General features: G+C 39.2%; 1 protein-coding gene across 3 annotated transcripts in view; it reads right to left on the bottom strand.

Moving 5' to 3' along the window:
* DYM (dymeclin) overlaps positions 1–12,817 on the bottom strand; it is a 303,872-nt gene that overhangs the window by 260,376 nt on the left and 30,679 nt on the right. The window lies entirely within an intron of this gene.

The raw sequence follows: 12,817 nt of genomic DNA, 5'->3' as shown, positions 1-12,817 counted from the left end.
CATGGGATAACACTTATTTAGAAAAAGTGCCATTATGTTTAGGAGATGGGGATTTTTAAAGTAGCCATAGGAAAGCTGCCTTTTGTCCTTAACCACACATCCATTCTAATAATGTGAAATCAAGAGAGGAAAAAAAGAAATATAAACAGACAAACTAAGGCTTTCAAGTAGTTCAACATTCCAGGAATCAGAGATGTAGGAAGAACAAGAACCAGCTTTAGTCTGGGGACTGGGTTAAAAATTATATGCTCTTTTCTCCTAATACATGTGGCACAGCAAATCCTCTGAACGGGCAACTCTCCCATAGCTGCCTTAAAAATCCCCTGCTCTTGCTAATGAAGCACACTTAAAAAAACAGGATTCTTAAGGATGAAGGCATCTGACAAGAACATTCTAGAAAAACTGTGGGAGAACACTGATTGTGTTACCCATTGCGAGCACTCCACTGTCCAGCATGCTAACCATGCGGTGTGAGCTATGGCCAGTCCAAATTGAGGGGTACTGAAATAGAAAATACATGCTAGATTTCAAAGATTAAAAATAATGCAGGCCCTGGCCGGTTGGCTCAGCAGTGGAGCGTCGGCCTGGCGTGTGGAGGACCCGGGTTCGATTCCCGGCCGGGGCACATAGGAGAGGCGCCCATTTGCTTCTTTGCCCCCACCCCCTCCTTCCTCTCTGTCTCTCTCTTCCCCTCCCGCAGCCAAGGCTCCGTTGGAGCGGGGATGGCCCGGGCACTGGAGTGGCTCTGGTCGCAGCGGAGCGACGCCCCAGAGGGGCAGAGTGTTGCCCCTGGTGGGTGTGCCGGGTGGATCCCGGTCGGGCGCATGCGGGAGCCTGTCTGACTGTCTCTCCCCGTTTCCAGCTTCAGAAAAATACAAAAAAAAAAAATAATAATAATGCAAATAATTCATTATTAATCCTTATGTTCACAAAATTATAATATTTGGGATCTACTGGGTTAAATGAAATTTATTATTAATTTCACCTGTTTCATTTCCCTTTTTTCAAGTGGCTACTACAAAACTCTCAACTGCATGAATGTCTCACATATTTTTTTAGAACTGCCCTAGAACCTCTCTTTCCTGCAATCAAGACAGTAAAAAGCATCATACGTAGTCACAAAACAAAGCTAAGACCATCTAATTACTACAGTGGATATGCCATTACCTTAAGAATCTCAAATTACATTGAAATTTTAAAAGATAAATTTTTTCAAAGTTAAACCTTTAAGTTTCATTTAAGATTAAAAAGTTGTTTTTTTTTTTTAATTATTTTTATTTATTCATTTTAGAGAAGAGAGAGAGAGAGAAAGAAAGAGAGAAGGGGGGGAGGAGCAGGAAGCATCAACTCCCATATGTGCCTTGTCCAGGCAAGCCTAGGGTTTTGACAGACAATCTCAGCATTCCAGGTCGACGCTTGATCCACTGTGCCACCACAGGTCAGGCCTAAAAAGTTTTTAGTCAAAATAACCTAGAAATAATCTACATAAAGTGTTTATAAGCATCAGATATTTTTAGAGTGTCTGTATGCCTCGTGACATCATTGTCTGCTGTCCCGCTATTTCTCTCCTCTACCTTCCCACACCCCCTCTGGGGTGAGCAAAGGCAGACAGGCAAGCTCAGCATGAACCCACCCACTCCCTGGCCATAGGTGACTGGGTCAAGGATAGACCTAATGTAAGACACACCAAAGTCATGGGAAATTCGGAATTGAGATGGAAAGACAGGTTTTCCGATGGCTGGACCTTGGATTCAAAGCTGAGGGTAATGGGAAGCCATCCTCCACCCACTAGGAAGCAGAGAAACCTGGGTAGTAAGAAACAGAATGAAAGAGCTTTGCGGAGAGGAGCAGCAACAAACAGAAAGGCCTCTGAGGATTCTTGCTGATCTCCTGATTCGTGGGACCTGTTCTTCCCAAAGCCTAGCTGCGTGTATTCTGGTCTTGGATTCTATCAACACCCCCTGACTCTTCATCACATAAAGCCCCTCTTTCTGGCAGATGCTAAATTAAATTGACTTCTGTTAATAATCAAAAGTTCTAATTAATCAATCACTGTGGTCAGATTTAATAAAGCACATTAGTAGTTGGCAAGAAGTGGGAACTACGAATTAATGTTTATTGGTTACTCAGGCAAAAAAAAAAAAAGCAAAGAGGTATAAAATGCAAAAGATTGTAAAGAGCTTTATGAGGTTAATAACTGGACCATGTGAATAAATTCTGTTTCACTGATGCTTCTAGTGTCTTTAGTCAATATCACTCTCAAAGCTGGCTGGAACCAAGAGCTTCAATTATATACGTGTGGCTGGAACCTTTTAAAAGCTTCTAAATTTGTTCACTTAACACAGTGGTCCCCAACCCCTGGGCCGCGGACCGGTACTAGTCCGTGGGCCATTTGGTACCGGTCCGCAGAGAAAGAATAAATAACTTACATTATTTCGTTTTATTTATATTTAAGTCTGAATGATGTTTTATTTTTAAAAATGACCAGATTCCCTCTGTTACATCCATCTGAGACTCACTCTTGACGCTTGTCTCGATCACATGATATATTTATCCAACCCACCCTAAAGGCCAGTCCGTGAAAACATTTTCTGACATTAAACCGGTCCGTGGCCCAAAAAAGGTTGGGGACCACTGACTTAACAAATACTATCTGGATGCCCAGGACATGTTGAGCTCTGTGAAAGATGCTGCCTCTGTTTCTAGGCTACCTTCTTTAACCACCTAAGACCAGGTGACAAGTCTGGTTTCTGACCCTAAGCACCTATCCATAAAACTGAGCACACAGCCCTGGCCGGTTGACTCAGTGGTAGAGCGTCGGCCTGGCGTGCAAGAGGTCCCGGGTTCGATTTCCGGCCAGGGCACACAGGAGAAGCGCCCATCTGCTTCTCCACTACTCCCCCTCTCCTTCCTCTCTGTCTCTCTCTTCCCCTCCCGCAGTCGAGGCTCCATTGGAGCAAAGATGGCCTGGGCGCAGGGGATGGCTCCTTGGCCTCTGCCCCAGGCACTAGAGTGGCTCTGGTCGCAACAGAGCCACGCCCCGGAGGGGCAGAGCGTCGCCCCCTGGTGGGCGTGCCGGGTGGATCCCGGTCGGGCGCATGCGGGAGTCTGGACTGTCTGACTGTCTCTCCCTGTTTCCAGCTTCAGAAAAATACAAAAACAAACAAACAAACAAACAAAAACTGAGCACACACTAGCAAGATTGCCCAATGATCTGTCTATGCCCCATAGATTGTGGGCTCCTTGCTCATCAAAGCATTCCCAGCCTAGTACAAAGCAAGCACTGAATTAAATGCACTGAGTGAATGCATGTCACACACTTCACTATCAGTGGACAAAATTATTTCCCTGTTCTTCAAGAAACACTCGACACTCTCCAGCTGTCAAGGCAAGGTCTGCCCCTAAGTTTAGATTTTTATTAAAATATTTTTTTAAAACATTCATTTGCTTCCAAATGTAAAATAAGATATCTTTTTAAGTAGTCTGACATTTTGATCTTTCAAGGATGAAGAGACCTGGAAACGCTAGAATTATCCCACCTCTCTAGGAAGCTCCCTCTGGTGGTAAGCCAGCCGGCACCTGCCCTTCTGTAATTAGGTCCAGTCTGGCCTGGGTCCCCTACACATACATGGCCACAATCTGAAACAGCATCATGCCAGCCTCCTCACCATTTGGGTCAGAAACACCTGGAGTGCCCAGATTATAAACTCCGTGAGAACAGGGAAAATGCCTCATTTGCCCATGCCTCGTACAGTGGCTTAGCCAGAAGACAATCACCCGGTAATTACCTATCAAATAAAGGATTCACAAAGCTGTTTGCTGCAGTATCCCTGCGATTTCTGCACTCTGAAGCCTTACTTATTGCTACAAAGGAAATCAGCCAGGTACAACCCTGCTAAAAGGAACATACTGATTGTTATAATAGAATTCCTTTCCTCCCACCTCTCCATCCTCCAATTTTCTAAACTTCTTGGAACATTTTAAGAATAATCTTCTTTCCCATTTGCTTGATTTAGAGCTAAAATAAAGTGGCAAGCAACTGGGGTGGTTGGTAACTGTTGCTGCGTGTTATAGGCATCTATGCACAGCACTGTTTTAGTTAAACAAATGAGCTCAGATGTTCTGGCAGCAGGCAACTAACAAATCATCATTTGCAGTAAATAAGACTAAAATGGTACCACGGAATATGCCAATGTTTCCAAGACAATTAGAAACTCAATGCTGTTTCTGATGGCAGATTTGGGGCACTAGAAGCATATAAAAGAGGGGCAAAAAGGCAGCAGTCAAATATTCATACCAATACAGATTAAATAAATTAGCACCACACAGAGTAATATTCAAACTTACTGTATGCGTACATAAAATCTACAACTACTCCAGGTCAATTTGAAAAATGTCAATAACAAGAGATTAGGGATAGATACTTACAATTAGTAATCGCTTAATCAAACTTTTGCTAAGTGAACTAACTCTAGATAAACATACCGATACAATGACCAGGTGTGGACCAGGCTCCTCCTTCTCAGGGCTTGGCCACTATATTATTCCAGCAGCAGCATAAACAGATGGGAGTCACAGAACAGGAGCCTCAGTTTTGCTAATAACACCCAAGTGAACAGTGAAACCTATGGGACTAGAAAACTATGCCCATGAGACAGAAAGACACACACACACACACACACACACACACACACACACCCCAAGAAAATCTGAGACCAGTCTTGGGGTTATTCCAGTTTTAAGAACGTTCCATGGATTTACCAGAAGATAATTCAGCAAAGAAGTAGTTATTAAAATTTTCACAACTAATGTCTACACAATAAATTAAAAATAAATTTTCTTTTCATAACTATAGGGAAGTTCACTGCCATCTCTGGGCTATATTCTAAGTCTGTTCTCTCTCTTACTTCGATTTCAAGAACAAAACCTCCTGAGGAAGAGATCTGTCATTAACCTCAACCTCATACTCTCAACATGCTTCTATGAGAGCTTTCATGATCAAATTCCCCAATGAATATCAATAATACAGCTGAATTATTTCTAAATCATATCTCAAATAATCAAAGTAATTTATGCCACTTCTGCTGAGTACACCAACATACATCATGATAAAGTTAAGTAACTAGAAAGTGTAGCTAGCAGAGAAAACTGGCAAGATAAAATAGAGCAAAAGAGTGAAGAATCTTCATGCCATGTTAAGGAGTTTGGATTTTCTAAAACAGGAAGCCAATAAGCACAGACTCAAAAACACACACTAATAGAACCCTTAAAGCAGAGCAAGGTGCCCAGGTATACAATAGTTTCATGTCTTACCCTGGCTAAAAACAGCTTGAGATTTTCAGCCAAAAAAAAAAAGTAATAATAATAATGCCGGTATGGTGCATTTAATAAAGCCTAACCTTGTATCACAACCACTATAATTAATCACAACTACCAAGTGTTGAGCCGGCAAACTTTGATAAACCACTAACAGTTATTAGAGCAGAACACAGTCAAGTACATAATCTTTAAAAATTCTAGTTTAGTTCTACTAAAGTTATATACCAAATTGGAACACTTGGAAGGCATATTAACAGGAAGAATATGAAATGTCCTTGCATCACCAGACAATATTTAAACACCAAGGGTACTACCTCTCAACTTAACCATGATCATCAAGTAACAAACTCACGCACACTGGCATGTGGATTTCCAATCATGTGGCCTATTACTGAAAACAATGTACACTCCTGGTATAATGGAAAGAGTATAGATTCTGAAGCCACGTAACTTACGTTTAGCTTTCTCACTTCCTATTGGCATGACCTCGCCAAGTTACTTACTTTGAACCTCAGTGTCCTCAGTCTTTAAAAGGGACACAGGATACCTCCAACTCATAGGAGAGTTGTAAGGACTATGTGGCAATATATGGAAAGTGCCCAGCACATAGCTCAATAAACGTGAGTTCCCTCATCCATCCAACAACAATACAGCAAAATCACAAAGACCAAACTTTCAAATTTGCATATACTTATTCATCAATACTTCTTACAAGTAATTTGCCAGTCTTCACCCTCATGGAACAGAAAGGAAATATAAAACATAATTTAGTAATTTGGGGAGTACTTTTATACTTTGAAATCACTGCAAACAGCTGTATTAAACAACTGTAGGTGATCTGCTTTGATTTTATTTACATAATGTTTCACTATGGTCAAAACATAACCCTAGGATTACAAAGGAAATCAGTATTCCTTATGCACTCAGCAAAATGTCTTAGTATTAAGGAACTTTTAATAAGTAGCAGTACAGAAATTAAATCTAGATATATTATTCATTTTTAAAAGGAAATAGTCTTTATATTATATTACTGTAAAAATGAGCTATGCTCAAACCACCATGAAGTAACACTACACACCTATCAAACTAAAATTTTTTTTTAAAAGTGACATCAAATGCTGGCCAGGATGCAGAGAAGCTGGATCTCACATACATTACTGATGGGAAGGTAAAATGATATGGCCGCTTTACACCAAGTTTGGCAGTTTGTATAAGACTAAACATGCACTTATCATACAGCCCAGAAATTGTGCTCTTGGGCATTTATCACAAAGAAATAAAAACGTATGTTCATACAAAATCCCGTACACAAAGGTTCATAGCAGCTTTATTCATTATAGCCAAAAACTGGAAATAATCCCAAAGTTCTTCAATGGGCCACTGTTTAGACAAATTGCGGTACATATACAACATAGAACACTATCGGCAATAAAAAGGAATGAACTACTGAGGATATACAGCAACTTGAACAGATCTCAAGGATACTATGCTGAGTGAAAAGAGCCAGTCTCAAAATGTGACATACTGTATTATTCCATTTATATAACTTTCTTGAAAGAACAGAATTACAGAGATAGGAAACTGATTAGCAGCTGCCAGGGGTTAGAGGTGGGGGCGGGGGGAGAATGGGTGTAGTTATATAGGGAAAACACAAGGGAGCCTTGCTGGGAAACAATACCTTGATTCTGGTGGCTACATAAGTCTACACGTATGATAAAACTATACAGAGGACATATACACACACAAATGAGTGCACGTATAATTAAGTGCTGAAATCTTAGTAACTTTTGTGGATTGTACCAATGTCAATTTCCTGATTTTGATACTGAACTATAGTTATGCAAGATATCACTGGAGGAGACTGAATGAAGAATGCAAGGGACCTCACTGTACATTTTTGGCAACCTCCTGTGATTCTATAGTTATTGCAAAATAACAAGTTTAAAAAACTGAATCAAGCCTTGACAATGGTGGCACAGTGTATAAAGCGTTGACCTGGAATGCTGGAGTTGCTGGTTCGAAACTCTGGGCTTACCTATTACCCAGTCAAGGCACATATGACAAGCAATCAATGAACAACAAAGGAAAGCAATTATGAGTTCAGACTTCTTGTTCCACTCCCCCCTCTTCTCTCTGTAAAATCAATAAATAAAGTTAAAAAAAAAACTGAATCACAAACAAAGCTATACACACATATATACGATATTGCATGAACAGAATAATGCTTTATAAATGGCTTTAGACTGGCTTTAACTGCTTAGTATGTTGTGCATCTTTTTCAATGTCTATAAACATATGATTATTTTAAATGACTATATATTGTTCCAGCTGCAGATGCACCATTTTTATTTGTTTATGTATTCAATCTCCTTACTGGACATATAGGTTGTTAGCAATTTATTATCACAAACATTGCAATGGACATCTATACATGTATATTCTCCTACATATATTTCTGAACTCATCTAATTATCTCTTTAACATAAACTCTAGAAGTGATACTGCTAGGTCAATGAACACTTCTGTTCTGATGAGTATTGCAAATTACATTCCAGAAAGACTTAACCAATTACCAAAAGTGCGTAACTGTGGCTTATGAGCTCACACATAATTCCTAAATTTGCAAAATGCTAAACCCAGATCTTTGACACCAAATCCAGTGATCTTTATACTCAAAAAAGTTTGTGTTGACAGTAAGCAAGCATAAGAACCTTTATAAAAAAGACAGATATTTTCCCCTTTAAAATGGCCTACAGAGAGGAATTCATAAAGGATGTAACAACTGGCAAATTATTACCATGCCACTATAAATTTAAAACAAATTCTATTTAGTGCCACCAAAGTTCTTTCATTGTACCAAGCAGTCAGTTTCTGTATTATATGACATGGGGGGTGGGGGTACATCAAGAACTACTGTACAGAGAATTTACAACTTCTTTGGATTTAAACTCCACATAACAATCCTCAGGCATGACAGACAACTCTGGCTTCCACTTAAAGAATGGTATAGTGGGCCCTGCCAGTGGCTCAGTGGCTAGAGAGTCAGCCCAGTGTATGGACTTCCTGGGTTCGATTCCTGGTCATCAACACACAGGAGAAGTGACCATCTGCTTCTCTCCCCCCTCTTCTCTCCTTCCTTCCCTCCCAAAGCCAGTGGCTCAATTGGTTCAAGCGTGCCCTGGGCGTTGAGGATGGCTTGGTTGGTCCAAGCGTGTCAGCCTCAGGTGCTAAAAAACAGCTCGGTACTCAAGCATTGGCCCCAGACTGGGTTGCCAGGTGGATCCCAGTTGGGGTGCATGCAGGAGTCTGCCTCACTATCTCCCCTCCTCTCACCTAAAAAAAGAATGGTATAGTGAAGAGAATACAGCAATGTTCAGTGGTGATGAAAAAAAAATCAGCAAATATTTAGTAAAAATATTGTGGTTATTATTTTTCCATTATAAATAATAGGTGATTATATCAGCCACTTAGGCAGAAAATGTCTCCAAATGTCCAAATGTCAGTCACAATTCACAAGGTGACAGGAGAGAAAAAAAACAACCCTGGCCTTGATGGTTAGATGTGCTGTCCACCACACCTGGGGAACCCTGCCATTAGTTTGTGAAAACTAATGAAAAAAATAATAAAATACCAGAGCTCAGTGTTATAGCATGCATGCCTTCATGATTCGATACGGTTCCACTGTTAGAGAGCAAACAGTTTTCCCAAAATGACAAATAAACAAGAACATTTGTTGGTAAGGAAAAAAAGTTAATTTCAAATGAACCCTGTAGTATGAGTTCAAGGGTCTATAACCAAAATAAATATATAAAATGGGTCATCAAATAAACTAAATACCTATTCCTGATAACTGTCACACATGAAAATATGTAAGAGGTATTTACAATATTTTAGTAGCTTGTGTAACAAGTCAGACATACTACAGTTGGCAGGTAAAATATCACTTGTGTTCATGGAAGGAGCACACTTAAGCTGATAACTTCATTGAAGGCCTGTGTCCTAGCCTATATCATGGAACCAGGGCTGTTCAGCGTCAAAAGGAACTATTTGTGGCCCTACTGCAGTTTCTACCACCCAACATTTTTTTTCTTTTCAGTTCTCTCTTTCTCTTCTAGCAACCCATCTGTCTCATTCTTCATCTGTACACACTTTGGACTTTTAAGTAACATAAGAGGCACCAATAGACACTGCCACGCCATGGTGTTGAATAATACTTGATCTTAGAAGAAAAGTTTACCAATTGGTTCTACAACACTGCAACATAAAAGAAGTCTTATTATCATATTCTCAAATATATAGAATTACTTGGGTTCCCATGTATCAGATTTTAAAAAAATTTATTTACACTACAGAGAAATAACTTATTTTTAAAAACTAAATGTTCCTGCTAAGTATATATACACTTAGAATTTCATTGATTTGAAATCCATTAATTTAGAATTTAGAATTTTTTGGCTAAAATCAGGTTGAAACTGACTTTTATGTTATAATTTAAGAAAAGTAGTTCAACAAGAGGCAGGAAATTTATTCACCCTTCTACAAAAAATAAAATGTGTTTAAAGACTTTAACATAGTAATTGTAGCATATAAATTTGCTGATTAGATATAACTTGCAATTTGTACAGACCTATATACTATTAAAAGTTCTCTCCCTTCATTATTTCATTTGATTTCTTTTAAAAACCCTGAAGTTGGCGGAGGAAACAGGAGTTCCTCATTGTATGGGTGACAGAGAAACAGAGAAGCTGAGTAACCTGTCCAAGGTCACAATATAAAAATAAACATACCTAACTTCTAGTTTAATACTCTGTCCATATGAACAGTATTAATTTAGCTACATTTTTATTAAAGCAAACCCACATAGTATCAATCTAACACACTACCACTAACTACTTGAAATTTCTTTACAGATGTAAAAGTAGTGTCATACATCTATGTTATGATGAATATCATGTAAAATTTATGTGAATGATAAAGAACTGGAAGAAAAAATCTTAAGTCTAATAGGGAAAGCAGATGACTTTCTTGTAAGCGCTCTGAAATAATAAACTGTAGTTTGGTCAGGAAGCTAACTTTTTAAGTTATATATTCCCTAATTCACAGCTTTCAGTAATTTCGACTGGTTTTTACTTCTAAGCGTACCAATCTCATTTGTGAATTTCAATAATAAAAAATGATAAACTTCATAGTTCAAATTTATTAATGAAATGCAGAAGGGCAGAAAGCTGTTGGGAGGATTATGCACAGATTTCTGAACATGGATTTGCGAAACAATTCATGTAAATATAATTATGAGGTTTATAAAACAAACACTGAAAATGCTTGAGTCCTCTTTCCTGAAAAATTTGCCATAAAAATTCAAAATTGACATTATATGAATAATATCATTTTCAGCCCACAACATACATACTCTGACAAATTATATAATGCTCTTCAGTTTAAAACACAATCTGAGCAAATCAACAAGAAACCATTTAGAAAAGTATGGAAGCATTTCTGAAGACTTTTTTCCCCTTACCTTAGCAAAGAGAGAATTACAGAAATCATTCACAAAACTAACTAGAATCAGCCCATTCAGTGGTTAAACTGTAGGGATGTTAATGTTTTAAAAGGGCCTATTCATAGGAAAAAGTCAAAGGATAAAAACTGCACATAAATTTATTATAGCAACTTTTAATGTACCAAACAGAACCAAAAAGGTATTTATATTCATGTGATTCACAGGCAGTCCTATATGCTGTCGTTCAACTGCCAAAATGAAAGAAACTATATCTATTAAAGTGCCAATATTTCAGCAACTACCATGCAAAATAATATTGTATTTATTTTCTCAAGAAAGTAACAGACAAAAATGACTTAAAAATTCAGATTCCAGCCAACACAGTGAGAAAGGAATGAAGGTTGCACTTGGAATAAACCTTACTTGTCCCTTATTTTAAAGTTTTAAATGAGTTGTCTATATTTTCTCCCCATATAAACTTTTAGTAAGGGAGAGATCATCCCTGGGCAAACTCAAGCATCTTCCAACATGCTTTTGACTCAAGATGTAAAAACTGAACTTTTATTGGCCCCTCAATTTGAAAAGGTAAAATGGAAAAAAAAAAGCCTCAAATTATTTATTCCCTTAGTAAAATGGCCTAATATACTCTTTTGGTCACTATTCAAGTAAAACTATGATGAAAGAATTAGAAGAGGGCCCACCTCAATGACACAGCAGATGATTTCAACTTGAAAGTTCTAATAAAATTGTACATAAAGTGTGCCGAAGAGAATAAAAATATAGAAGAGGGGACTGGCATCAAAACTTCTAAGAGAAACTTAATCTTACAATCACTTGTTTATTTCAGTTAAAAACTTGTGACCTAATTCAATAAAAGTCTCTTTTCCTGCCCTGGCTGGATGGCTTAGCTGGTTAGAACATCGTCCTGAAGCACAGAGGTTGCTGGTTCAATCCCCAGTCAGGGCACACCAGGAGCAGATTGATGTTCCTGTATCTCTCTCTCCCTCCTCTCCTTCCTTTCCCTCTAAAATCAATACAATAGACATTTTTTAAAAAGTCTCTTTTCCTAGGCCCTGGCCGGTTGGCTCAGTGGTAGAGCGTCGGCCTGGCGTGCATAAGTCCCGGGTTCAATTCCCGGCCAGGGCACACAGGAGAAGCGCCCATCTGCTTCTCCACCCCTCCCCCTCTCCTACCTCTCTGTCTCTCTCTTCCCCTCCTGCAGCCGAGGCTCCATTGGAGCAAAGATGGCCTGGGCACTGGGGATGGCTTCTTGGCTGCTGCCCCAGGCGCTGGAGTGGCTCTGGTCGCAACAGGGCGACGCCCCGGAGGGGCAGAGCATCGCCCCCTGGTGGGCAGAGCATCGCCCCCTGGTGGGCGTGCCGGGTGGATCCCGGTCAGGCACATGCGATAGTCTGACTGTCTCTCCCCATTTCCAGCTTCAGAAAAAGTCTCTTTTCCTGTTTCTCAACTAAGGAAACAGATCAAGAAACAGAAAGGATCATTCAGGCAGCTCCCCTTAAATAGAGAAGACATACATCACTCAAGACAAGGTTAAAATAATAGACAGATTATCTATCAGCTTGCATGTATTAATTATAAATAATGTAATCATTACATTTACATTATAAATAAATACCTGTTACTATGACCTATTGCTTTGAAAGCACTTGAAAATGTGATTATATAATCTGGTGATTCTTTTCCCAAAGATTATCATATAATTTGATGTTGTAGCTCTTTAACCATTATTTGAAGTTTGTTCTATAATTATCCTTCCAACTGGAGACTGTAGCATGATGGCCAATAGATCTGTCTCTGGAAGTACATAAACCTGGTTTAAATCTGGTCTGTATCAGCCACTAGCTTTGTGACTGCGGACCACCACACTAGCTCTCAGTTTTCTCACTGAGAGGAATAACAGTGCACCTGTCTCACAGACTGGGTATGAGAACTAAAGAAGGAAATGCTCTTAAGGCAGGAAGCCCAGCACCTGGCACA

The sequence above is a fragment of the Saccopteryx leptura genome, chromosome 11 (genome assembly GCF_036850995.1).
Source record: "Saccopteryx leptura isolate mSacLep1 chromosome 11, mSacLep1_pri_phased_curated, whole genome shotgun sequence".
In the NCBI taxonomy this organism is placed as follows: domain Eukaryota; kingdom Metazoa; phylum Chordata; class Mammalia; order Chiroptera; family Emballonuridae; genus Saccopteryx; species Saccopteryx leptura.
Note: the sequence above shows the minus strand (reverse complement) of the source record. Positions and strands in the feature narration are given on the sequence as shown.